Source organism: Prionailurus viverrinus, chromosome D2, assembly GCF_022837055.1.
Source record: "Prionailurus viverrinus isolate Anna chromosome D2, UM_Priviv_1.0, whole genome shotgun sequence".
Taxonomy (NCBI): domain Eukaryota; kingdom Metazoa; phylum Chordata; class Mammalia; order Carnivora; family Felidae; genus Prionailurus; species Prionailurus viverrinus.
The window spans coordinates 2627551-2639321 of record NC_062571.1 but is presented as its reverse complement, the minus strand read 5'-3'; positions in this window follow the sequence as shown (position 1 = coordinate 2639321).

Genomic DNA, 11771 nt, shown 5'->3' with positions numbered 1-11771 from the left:
GATCAATGGAACACGATGGAGAGCCCAGAAATAAACCCACACCTATACGGCCAATTAACCTACAACAAAGGAGGCAAGAAAATACAATGAGGAAAAGACAATCTCTTCAACACATGGTGCTGGGAAAACTGGGCAAAAGAATGAAACTGGACCACTTTCTTACACCACACACAAAAATAACCCCGAAATGGATGTAAGACCTACATGTGTGACCTGAAACCAGGGGCTCATAAGAAAAAGCAGAGGCAGGAACCTCTTGGACACGGCCTTAGCAACATATTTATGGATACATCTCCTCGGGCAAGGGAAACAAAAGCTAAAACAAATTACTGGGACCATACCAAAATAAATAGCTTCTACACAGAAGAGGAAATCAACAAAACCAAAAGGCAACCTACTGAATGGGAGAAGTATCTGCAAATGATTTATCTGATAAGGAGTTAATATCCAAAGTATATAAAGAACTTAAACAACTCAACACCAAAAATATAAATCATGCAATTTAAAGAAAAAAAAAAAAGGCAGAGGACCTAAGTAGATACTTTCCAAACACTACAAAGAGATGATTCAAGTTCCTAAGCATTTATTATGTTAGATAGCTTATCACATTTTTTGTCATCTTCTTCTCATTTGTTTATTTTCACATTAGGATTGCATAGACCAAAGTATAATGTTTAAAGAAGGCAATATGTGTACTTATATTCGTTTGAAAAGTGTGTTTTCTAATATTAGCTAAAACAGATTGCTTTTAGTATTTGCATAAAATATCATTGCCCATTTTATTGTTTACAATTTGTGTCCTCCAGTCTATGGAAGCTTTTTTAAAACATCATAAAGATGGCATTTATTACAATTGGTCATAAACTTGTGAATTTAGTTTATCAGCTCCTTTTGTGACCTTTTCATTTAGTCTGCTTTTTAAGCTTCTTCCTTCTTCCTTCCTTAAATCTTTTTTTAAAATCTGAAATAGCATAGAATTTGCCTCATCATTACTGGATTCTTTATGTATACATTTCTAACTTAATATTCATTTTAATTGTTGTTTTGCATTTTTTAACTGCTGTTTCTGTTTTAACTTCTACCAAGACTACTGGAAGCAGCTCCTGTTCACTTACCATCCAATAACAGAAATATATCTATCTATCCACTTATCTATCTATCCATCCATCCATCCATCCATCCATCCTGTTTATCTCTGTTTCTCTTCACCTAGTTTTTCTAGTTCACTAGGATGTGTCTAGGAAATTATTCACATTTACTCTGCCTGGGGTTTTTGGTGCCTCTTGAATGTGAGGTGCCTTCCCTCATCAGATCTAGAAATCCTCATCCATTTCAATTCACATTCTGTTCCTCCCCAGTTTTGTCTGCTCTCCACTTGTAGATCCCGACTGAGCACTAAAACCACCTTCAATCCAGTTCTCATCTTTGAGTGTCCAGAATCAGGCAGAGTGTATTATCTGAAACCTCAAACCATGTGACAACAGTCCTGACTAGGAGCTGGGTTTGATGACTTTAGGAAGGAAACCTGTCACTTGAGTAAAACCTTAAACATCAAGGTATTTATTTCTCACTGTCACTACGTGTGGGTGCAGGGGCAGGGACATAGTTCAGACTGGTGAATCCAAATATGGACTTTAAATCACTTCCTTATTTTGTATCCTATACTTTATCTTTCCATTCTGCAGGGCCCAGGTCCTCAGTCGCTCAGTGTCTGTAGGTTAAGGCAGTCTATGTGTCCCGTTGCACTGTACATTGTGACTTCCTCCAGCCAACTTAATCATTTGGGACTACCCTACAGTATATCTTTGCAAATAGATTCGTTTTAGTGACTATACTTTTATGGATGGATGGATGGATGGATGGATGGATGGATGGATGGATGTATTTTCAACTCAAAAAGTAGCTTAAGAGGGTATTGGTACTCCTTGTGGAAATTTACTTATTTGAAAATACACACACATATGCATACAAACCATACACACACACATACACACAGTGTGCCAAGTCATATTCAAGTATGGAGAATGTACTTATTCAAATAACCCATGTATATCAAGTTGTAGTGGAGGTCAAAATCAGGATAGAGCAGTTGGAGGGCAGATTTTGAGAGAACTGGTGGAAAATGGATCAGATCGGAGAAGAAGCTGTTTTCCAAGACAAAGCCCAGAAACGTAAACTGTCAAGTGCCAAGAAATCCTTTGGAAAATGCAGACATTGTTAAGAGACGGGACGGAATAGAAATCCAAGTCTGGGCAAGCTAAAAACACATAGCAATGAGTTAATGAGAAGAATCATCAATGGAATGGAAGTTGAAGATTCATGATGATAGTAATGTAACAAAGCCAAGTCTTGCTCTATTTATGTTACATAGATTATTTAATTGAATACTCGCTAAAATCCCAACACCAATATCTTTAGTCTCTGTTTTCTTTACAAAGAAGCTAAGTTAAAGAAGTTAACTATGCTTTTCATGAGATATAATTACAAAGAGCTGATGCACGGATGCTTCTTTGCAGATGTATACATGAACATATAGGGGTCCTGACAGTCTTAGTACATCGTGACTAAAAGGTTTATAAAATGTTTTATCCTTTCATATACACGGGGATGCAGAAATCAAAAACAACAAAGACTGAATAGAAAGTTTTTGTGATAACTAAATATTTGTTTACTTTGAAATAAAAGGAAGGTAAATTCGCAAACTGTACCCTTTTATTGGAGACTATGAAATATAGCTTATTAAAAGCTCTGAGAATTTATGCAGCATCTGTCTGTGTAACTTCATCTATCTTTGTGTGTCCTAAGCCTATGTGAATGGGGAACACCTTGTGAAGGACATATTGCTTCTTAAAGAATAGTATTTAGGGGCGCCTGGGTGGCTTGGTCGGTTAAGCGTCCGACTTCAGCTCAGGTCATGATCTCATGGTCCGTGAGTTCGAGCCCCACGTCGGGCTCTGTGCTGACAGCTCAGAGCCTGGAGCCTGTTTCTGATTCTGTGTCTCCCTCTCTTTCTGCCACTCCCCTGTTCATGCTCTGTCTCTCTCTGTCTCAAAAATAAATAAATGTTAAAAAAATTAAAAAAAAAGAATAGTATTTAACGGGTGTTTATATATATATATATATATATATATATATATATATATATACACACACACACACACACACACACACACACACACACACACACACACACACACATACACACATTAAGAAAGTGCCCTCTAAATTATCTTCCAGTTCACCTAATGATCATGGTGATGTTTTGACATAGGGACCACAATGTAGGAATAAACAAATTTATCTATATATTTAATATTCTCAACTTTGAAAGAATAAGTGGAAAATAAATAGTATAATCAAAACAAGTTACTTTCAACTTCCTTTCAATTTCCATCCAGTGTTGTTTGCGCAAAGTTTTTTTTTAAATAGGTAATATATAGTACATATTTACATAAACCATCATCGCTAATTAGAAATTTTGAGATGATCAACAAGATATTTATGTTCCAATCTGTTACCATTTTAGTCACTTGATCAAGGTTCCTGGCAAAATTCAAATCTCTCTTCATCCTTTTAGTGTTACATTGGATTGGTCTCCAGTCAGGTGAATGACAAATTAGATCTGAATGTTAAATAGAAAGGAAGGAGAAACAATCCCCTAGGGACAGCAGTATTGTTTCAGTTCTTTGTAGTAATTTAAGAAAGAACATCAGTTAGTTCCAGATGCCTTATTTAAACTATTATGCCGATTCAAAGCTTCCTGAATAAAACTTAAAAAGAAAAAAATGCAATTCCTAGCAATAATCATTTGTGAAATAACAAAGCTTGACAATATTCTTTGTAAGTTTCTATTTCTTGCTTTGAAGTTCCAATTTATTTTCATTTGTCTTACATTTTAAATGTTATTGAACATGATTTGAAAGGACACTTTGTGCTGAATACATGCTCAGCGTGGATGATTATTTGTGAATGTGTTGTTTAATCAATAGTATTGGCCCATTCTCTTTCTAAAAGCACAAAATCATTGCACAAAAAAATTGTTATCAACAAATGGGTGTCATTTGTCTTCAACAACACTAATTTAAAAATAATAACAGGATTCATATAAATATATTATACCACTCAGAGTAGATGGATATAATTATACGAAGAAAAGTTCTTCTCACAGCCTTAGAATCGGAGGTCATTGCAAAAAAGAAAATATCCAGGCATATAAACTACTATATATAACCATATATTTTTACTTTAATGGGCCAATAAAGTGTAAGGTGATATAAAAATTAAAACCGAAGACTACCTTTGCCTTATAAGCAACTACTGATTTCATACACACAGGCTCACAGACCAAATTAAAAGATGGTAAATTGGAGGATGGGCTTTCTGCTCTCCTGTGCTTTTTCACCAGGATAATGGAAATGTTACATGCCTCAGGCATTTTTCATTTAAACAGCATCTGTTTAATTGTGTCTATACATGTTGACCTACCCAGCATCTCTATCAGGGACAAACAACAGGCATTACATCTGATAGTTAAGGAGGTGTGCCTAAAATTACATGACTTGTCTAGCAGAGGAGCTAAAATAAAACTGATGTCTTTCAACAACTTTCCCTGAGACTTGGAACGGAATCATCTCTTGCTAGCCAGAAGTCACAAGTGGCTGGTGTGTGTCCTCTGGGAAGTAGTCCTGCAACCAACCCTCTTCCCACTAGCTTAGAAGGCAAGAGAGAATCATGTAAAAATGGAGGTCTCCCTCTCTGTAGAGGAAGTCCCTGCCTGCCCGTTCTGCTCCAGAGAGTAAAGTATAAATGTGAGGACTCCAAACTGAGAAACACAACCATAAACTTGTCCTGGACAAGTGAACTCTTGCTGTGCCTTTTCTAAGGCAAATGCAAAACACTACTTTGAAAAGGCTCTGCCTACCATCGAAGAACCAGAAGTTTATCGTGGGAAGTGGTTCCACTGTACAGAAGATGCAGAAGGCACAACCTCACAGAGAGGTTAACAATGGAGAAGAATGTATCCTCTGAGAACTGGAAATGAAATAGTCGACCAGTCAGTTGATAGAGAGATAGATGGATGTATTTGTGTGAAAGTCTAGGTCTCAAAGGAGCAAGGGAACACTAGAATAAGAAGATTATGCAGAAGAAAAGAGGGTCTGGGAGAACGCCTTGGTGAATTCCAATATTTAAGGTTGTGCAGGAGATTGGTTTTTATCAGCAACAGAGAAAGAAAACCACCATACGTGGTATTAGGGAACCCATTACAGGACCATGTTTAAAGAAGGCAAGTGTGATCCAAACTGTCCAGTTCTGCTGAGAGTTCTGATAAGAAGTCAGAGAAGTGTCTCTTGTACTTGACGGTACAGACACAGCTGGGAAAATGGCACTGACAGCAGATTGGTGGCTGGAGGGCAAGCTTGCGGTAAGAAAGAGGTGGCAGGCATTGCACACAATGTAGCTGCGGAGTTTTGCTCCCAAGGAAAAAAGTGGACAGAGGCTGGAACCTCTTAAAAAATGCCCGACACAAGAACATACTTGAATGCAGCTCGGAATGGTCTGCTAAAGAGAGAGAGATTTGTAATACAGAAATGAAAGAATCTACATTAAAAATCTATTGAATTTTGTAATTGAATAAGATGAATTTTATCATCTTATCAACTGTCCTGAACATATCAACTGTCCCTCCTCCAACAAAATAAAAAAAAAAAAAAGAACTTATACCAATAACTGAAAAATATTTCTTATTTATAGCTGTTCTAAAAATAACATTTTTTCAAACACTTTTCCATCTGAAAGACAACTGGTCTCTTGTACATAATTGTGCTATTTGAATTCGCACTCATTTAAAGGACTAAGATTATAAACCTAAATGTCAAAAATATGATACCAAACTTCTAAAAGAATCTCAGATGTTGAATGTTTTAAAACCTTAAAAATATATAGCTTTAAAAAGTCTGTTTTCGTATTATTCAAAGAATATTTTATTACCTGAATTTGGCTTCACTAAGCCCTTTGTCATTCCCAATTAATGTGGAAATATGCACAACAAATCTCATCTTTCGAAAGCAAATCCTTAACGGCAAGGATAGGATTTTAAATTGTGAATTTGGGCAAATAACTTCAGATGTCCAAAATAGCATTCTAGCATCTACAAAGCAGTTGCTAGATACAAAGAATCTTTTTTAAAAAAGACTGATTTTTCTGTAATATAAAAATATTAAAAAGCCGTATAGAAAGCAGAGTATAAATATTCTTCATAGTTTATAAATACAGTAAATTTAAAAAAAACACTATACACATACAGTAACAATTTCTGGGAGTTCATATGCATTTATTCATTTTCCTATATTCAGATTATAAAAAATAGAATATATATGAACCCAAGTATTACTAAAACTGGCATTTAAAAGATTGTCATCTTGGGGCGCCTGGGTGGCGCAGTCGGTTAAGCGTCCGACTTCAGCCAGGTCATGATCTCGCGGTCCGGGAGTTCGAGCCCCGCGTCAGGCTCTGGGCTGATGGCTCAGAGCCTGGAGCCTCTTTCCGATTCTGTGTCTCCCTCTCTCTCTGCCCCTCCCCCGTTCATGCTCTGTCTCTCTCTGTCCCAAAAATAAATAAATGTTGAAAAAAAATAAAAAAAAAATAAAAGATTGTCATCTTTATCAGACAATCCTTAAATAAACTAGAAATATTTATAAAATGAACGTGTATGTACATACAGTTATATATGCATAAAACCTATAATCATAATTTTCCTGGGAAAGGAACCATTATCACTCTAAATTAATATATAATTGTCATTTATTTGCTATGTACTTTTAAAGGAAAAAAATCTAAGCTATCACCTTTATATAAATGTTTGCTATTAGTGTCTCTTCTATTGCCTTTTGTGTCTCTTTTCTTGGGTTACATTTCCATGGATTATATATGACGACATGTATTTTGGCGTGGGGTACTACAAACAAATCATTTAGAAATAAAAGAGTAATGTGTATAAATTACACTCAAGCTAATACCCTTTTTCTAAGAACTAAGGAAAACAAGGTTGGGTGGTTTTATAATGAGGCACATCTAATGCGTCAGGGCTGAGATAGTTGTCATAGGTTTCATAGTTAGGGTATATTATGAGAAAGGGGCTTGGGGGTTATCTTCACTTTGGGCAAAATAAAATCTTTGTGAAGATGTTTAGAGTTTGCTGTTGTTCTTTAAATCTGTATATTGCATGAATTTCATGGTTTAGGGGGTCCATCTAATGCTCTGCCAGCGAAATGGTATCTGTCATAATTTTCACTGTCCCTGTATGGAAGGGACAAGTTTGAAGGTAGAGTATGGCGATGGGTCTGGTTTTTATAACAAAACAAGGCACTATTTTTATCGCAGGATGGTTGGTGACGTTTAAATCTGTTGTCCCTCACAATGAACAAATTGGTGTTTTCACAGAATAAAAAAAAAAAAAACCTTTTAGGGGCGCCTGGGTGGCTCAGTCGGTTAAACGTCCGACTTCAGCTCAGGTCACGATCTCGCGGTCCATGAGTTTGAGCCCTGCGTCGGGCTCTGGGCTGATGGCTCAGAGCCTGGAGCCTGCTTCCGATTCTGTGTCTCCCTCTCTCTCTGCCCCTCCCCTGTTCATGCTCTGTCTCTCTCTGTCTCAAAAATAAATAAAACGTTAAAAAAATTAAAAAAAAAAAAACCTTTTAGAATCATACAAATACAATGAATAAATTGGTGTTTCCGCAGAATAAAACCTTTTAGAATCATACAAATACTGGAATACTCTATTTCATCATAGGGCAAAAGGAAGATAGTGTTGAAACCACTTCCATCTTAATAATACTGAATGGAGCTCCTGGTAGAACTATTTCTATCCCGCAGTCCACACTGTCCATCTCATAAGACCACCACTCTGATTCAAGCAGAATCATTAATTTTACAGAAATTATCTTCCCTAGTAAATCATCACATGTTCCAAAGTCAGCCAATTATTTTAACCCAGAATAAGATAAATTGGATAAAGATAAAAATTCTAGTAACTTTTGGGCGCCTGGGTGGCTCAGTCGGTTAAGCCGACTGACTTTGGCTCAGGTCGTGATCTCACGGTTTGTGGGTTTGAGCCCTGTGTTAGAGCAGAGCCTGAAGCCTGCTTCAGATTCTGCGTCTCCCTCTCTCTCTGCCCCTCCCCCATTCATGCTCTGTCTCTCTCATTCTCTCTCTCAAAAAATAAACATTAAAAAAATTCTAGTAACTTTTGAATCCTCAAGTTTTTTTTATTTTTTATTTTAGTTTATTATCTTTTATTTATTTATTAAGTTATTCATTCTGAGATCCATTTAGTATATACTTGGATACATATCCCTTATTGATAGATCCCTAGAGTCAAACCATTTTCCAAGGGGCTTATCTCTAATTGGTTCATGGATTTACTCTTCCCCAGTTACTCAGCTGCTGCAACTGCATTTTAATTCACTACTCTTGATTCCTACTTTGTTTTCTCTTTTTTCTCTTTATTCTTAATTTTTCTCTTAAGTCATTCATTATTGACATCCAGGGCTACTAATGCTGATTTAATTCTCTTTTTTCCTACTGAATAATCATAATGACATTTCTAAAGCTGAATTATATGTGATAATTCAACAAGTAAACAGATTACAGTTCAATACAAAATAAATGGTATGATTTTCCATAAAAAAATGTGGAAATTATAATTAGTTCTGGAGTAAAAAAGAAACACTGGTATCCAAGGTCAGACTATGGTTTTTCCATATGTCATTATTCTCATCCAGAATTGTTTATCAACATCTATTTTAACTTAATGGTTTACCTATGAAACTTATAGACTTTAAGTGGCCTGTTCATGTCATAAAACTGTATATGGTAGAACTTCACTGAGATAAAATTCCAGTGCTCTTTTTGGTAACGATTCCATAAGGATCTTTTGAAAAGAAAAACCAGAGAAGGATGAGAAGTCTCCATTTTTACCATAGGAAATTTATTGGGGAATATTCATTAATTTAAATTTCCCTAGATGTGATTTCACGCCATCCAAATCAACGATCAAAAGCCTTCTTAATCCAAAGAAGATAAAAATTTAATTGTTTAATGCATATTATAGTAGCTGTTAGGCATATTCTAAGGATATTTAGGAAAAGCACTTTGGGAAAATACAGGAGAAATGGTAAAAGCAGCAAGCACTAGGTTAAGAATCAGGTGGACTTTAGCACTGGGAGAACATCCATAAATCATCACCAGTGGAAACTATAACATCACTCCTTATTCTGAAAATTAACCATTAAAGGTAAAAGTCAGTCATTTACCACTATTCCTCTTTAGGAGAAATTGAGGCACTGTTCTTACTACAGAAGAACACCATTCAGTGAAAGTAGAAACAAAGATACAATTAGGAGCCCCATTCCAAAGCCTTTAATGGAATACTTGATTCAGGCATGAATAATCAGTGAATACTAAAACCAGTTTGTGAAAGACAGAAAGGAAGTAAGATATCTCCACGTGCCTGAGCAAGTAACCGAGTTCTAAAAATAGTATATTTCATAGTGGTACAACTTTAATTTCCAAAGGAACATAATATGTAGTGCCTATTCAACTGATAGACTCTTCTATCAAAAGTTTTACATGAAGGTAATAGTATGAACAGGGGTTCACCAAGTTTTTATCTAACTGGTAAATAGTTTTTATCTATAGGTTTTTATCTAGGCTTTCGGGCCACGCACAATCCCTACTGCATATTCTTTTTTTTTTTTCTTCTTTGTTCAGTATTTTTTAAAATAACCTTTAAAATATGAAGCTTGTTTGTAGGGAGAAGGCTGTGTAAAAAGTCACAGGCTAGGGGCACCTGGGTACCTCGGTCGGTTAAGTGTCCGACTTTAGCACAGGTCATGATCTCGTGGTTTGTGAGTTTGAGCCTTGCATCAGGGTCTGGACTGACAGCTTGGAGCCTGGAGCCTACTCCAGATTCTCTGTCTCCCTCTCTCTCTGCCCCTCCCATGCTCATGCTCTGTCTCTCTCTGTCTCTCAATAATAAACAAACATTAAAAAAAAAAAAAAAGACACAAGCGAGATTTAGCAAACACGTGATAGTTTAGTGACCCTAGGTCTGAAGGAACAATTTGAAAAATCCTACAAGAAAGCAATTCTACAAATAGAACACATGGGACATTCTAAAAAATAGGACTTCTTGGGCGCCTGGGTGGAGCAGTCGGTTAAGCGTCCGACTTCAGCCAGGTCATGATCTCGCAGTCCCTGAGTTCGAGCCCCGCATCAGGCTCTGGGCTGATGGCTCAGAGCCTGGAGCCTCTTTCCGATTCTGTGTCTCCCTCTCTCTCTGCCCCTCCCCCGTTCATGCTCTGTCTCTCTCTGTCCCCCCAAAAATACATAAACGTTGAAAAAAATTAAAAAAAAATAGAACTTCTCTTCAAGAAGTCAAGAGTGTACAGATTAAAATAAGGTGGGAGAGATAATCCAATAAAGGGGGATAAAAGGATAAGACTGCATTCCATACACAAACCTGGTATGTATACATGAGATTCGATTGTGCTTCAGAGAAACCAAAAGAAACAAAAACAACGTTTTTAATTATAAAGGGCATTTTAGAACACTTTCCCTGATTCTAAAGTAGGCATCCTTTGTTTTCTAAAACATTGGTATTTAAGTTATGACTACTTTCTAATATCCTGTGATAGTAGCAAAACACTATCACCTGAAGGAATATTTGCATAGATTTGACAGTCTAAAAGTCTGGGGGTTTTAAATGAGTGTAAACTTCTAAAAGACTAAGGTTGCAAATCTGGGTTACGTAGGTCCGTGTGCTACCCGGGCACGGATATCCCACAGATATATCCTGAACCACCTTGCGGCTAAATCTGTACAGACGACACCCACAGTCTTCTCCAGATGTTTAGCCCTGTGGACACAAACCAGGAGCAGGCTTCCTATCAGGATTTGACAGAGGTGGGATTTATGGGTGGGGTCTCTGGGTGAATGAGATCATGTCCTATGGAGAGACGCAGGGATATACTGGTTCTCTCTTCTGTGTGTGACTGACTTGAGGCAGTTGTGGGGTAATTTGGACATCTGCACGTTCCCCTGTGCTCCTCTGTTCTCCCCCTATGGCCTAAAAAAAAAGATCTCTTTTGGTCTGTATGACATGACTTAATTATTGTGAGTCAGCCTGGCCAGCTCCAGTAACTACAATACGACAGAGTCTATTCCAAACCCAAGCCACTGGAAAACACCACCTGACATGTGGCTTAGAGCATAAAACCCTAATCACCACTAATCCAGTGGAGACACAGGCACACCACCCTCCAATTAACCCTCCCCAGCTACTGACACCAGGGCCACCTCTCTCCTCTTGGGCTGAGCTTCTGATCAGTCAAGTGATTTCTGAAACAACTGTACATAATTATTTGGGATTAATGAATACTGAGATCACTAAATATCATCAGTAATAATATTTACTGATGCCCTTGCCTTGACCCTGGTAAAAACCCTCTCATGATGCATCCTACTAGTGCAAAGAACATCTGGGAAGGAGGTCAGCCTGGGCTTCTCCACGCAAGTCTTTCCCTCTGGAAGAACAACAACAAAGGCCTCCCCCACATGAAGAGAACACTATTGAAGCCGGGGTTCGGTAAGTCCACCCAGGGCCACACACACAACAAAGCTGTCCTTCCATCAAAGACAGGATTTCGAGTCATTCCCCAAGCACTTAAAAAAATTTTTTTGATGTTTTATTTATGAGACAGAGACAGAGCACA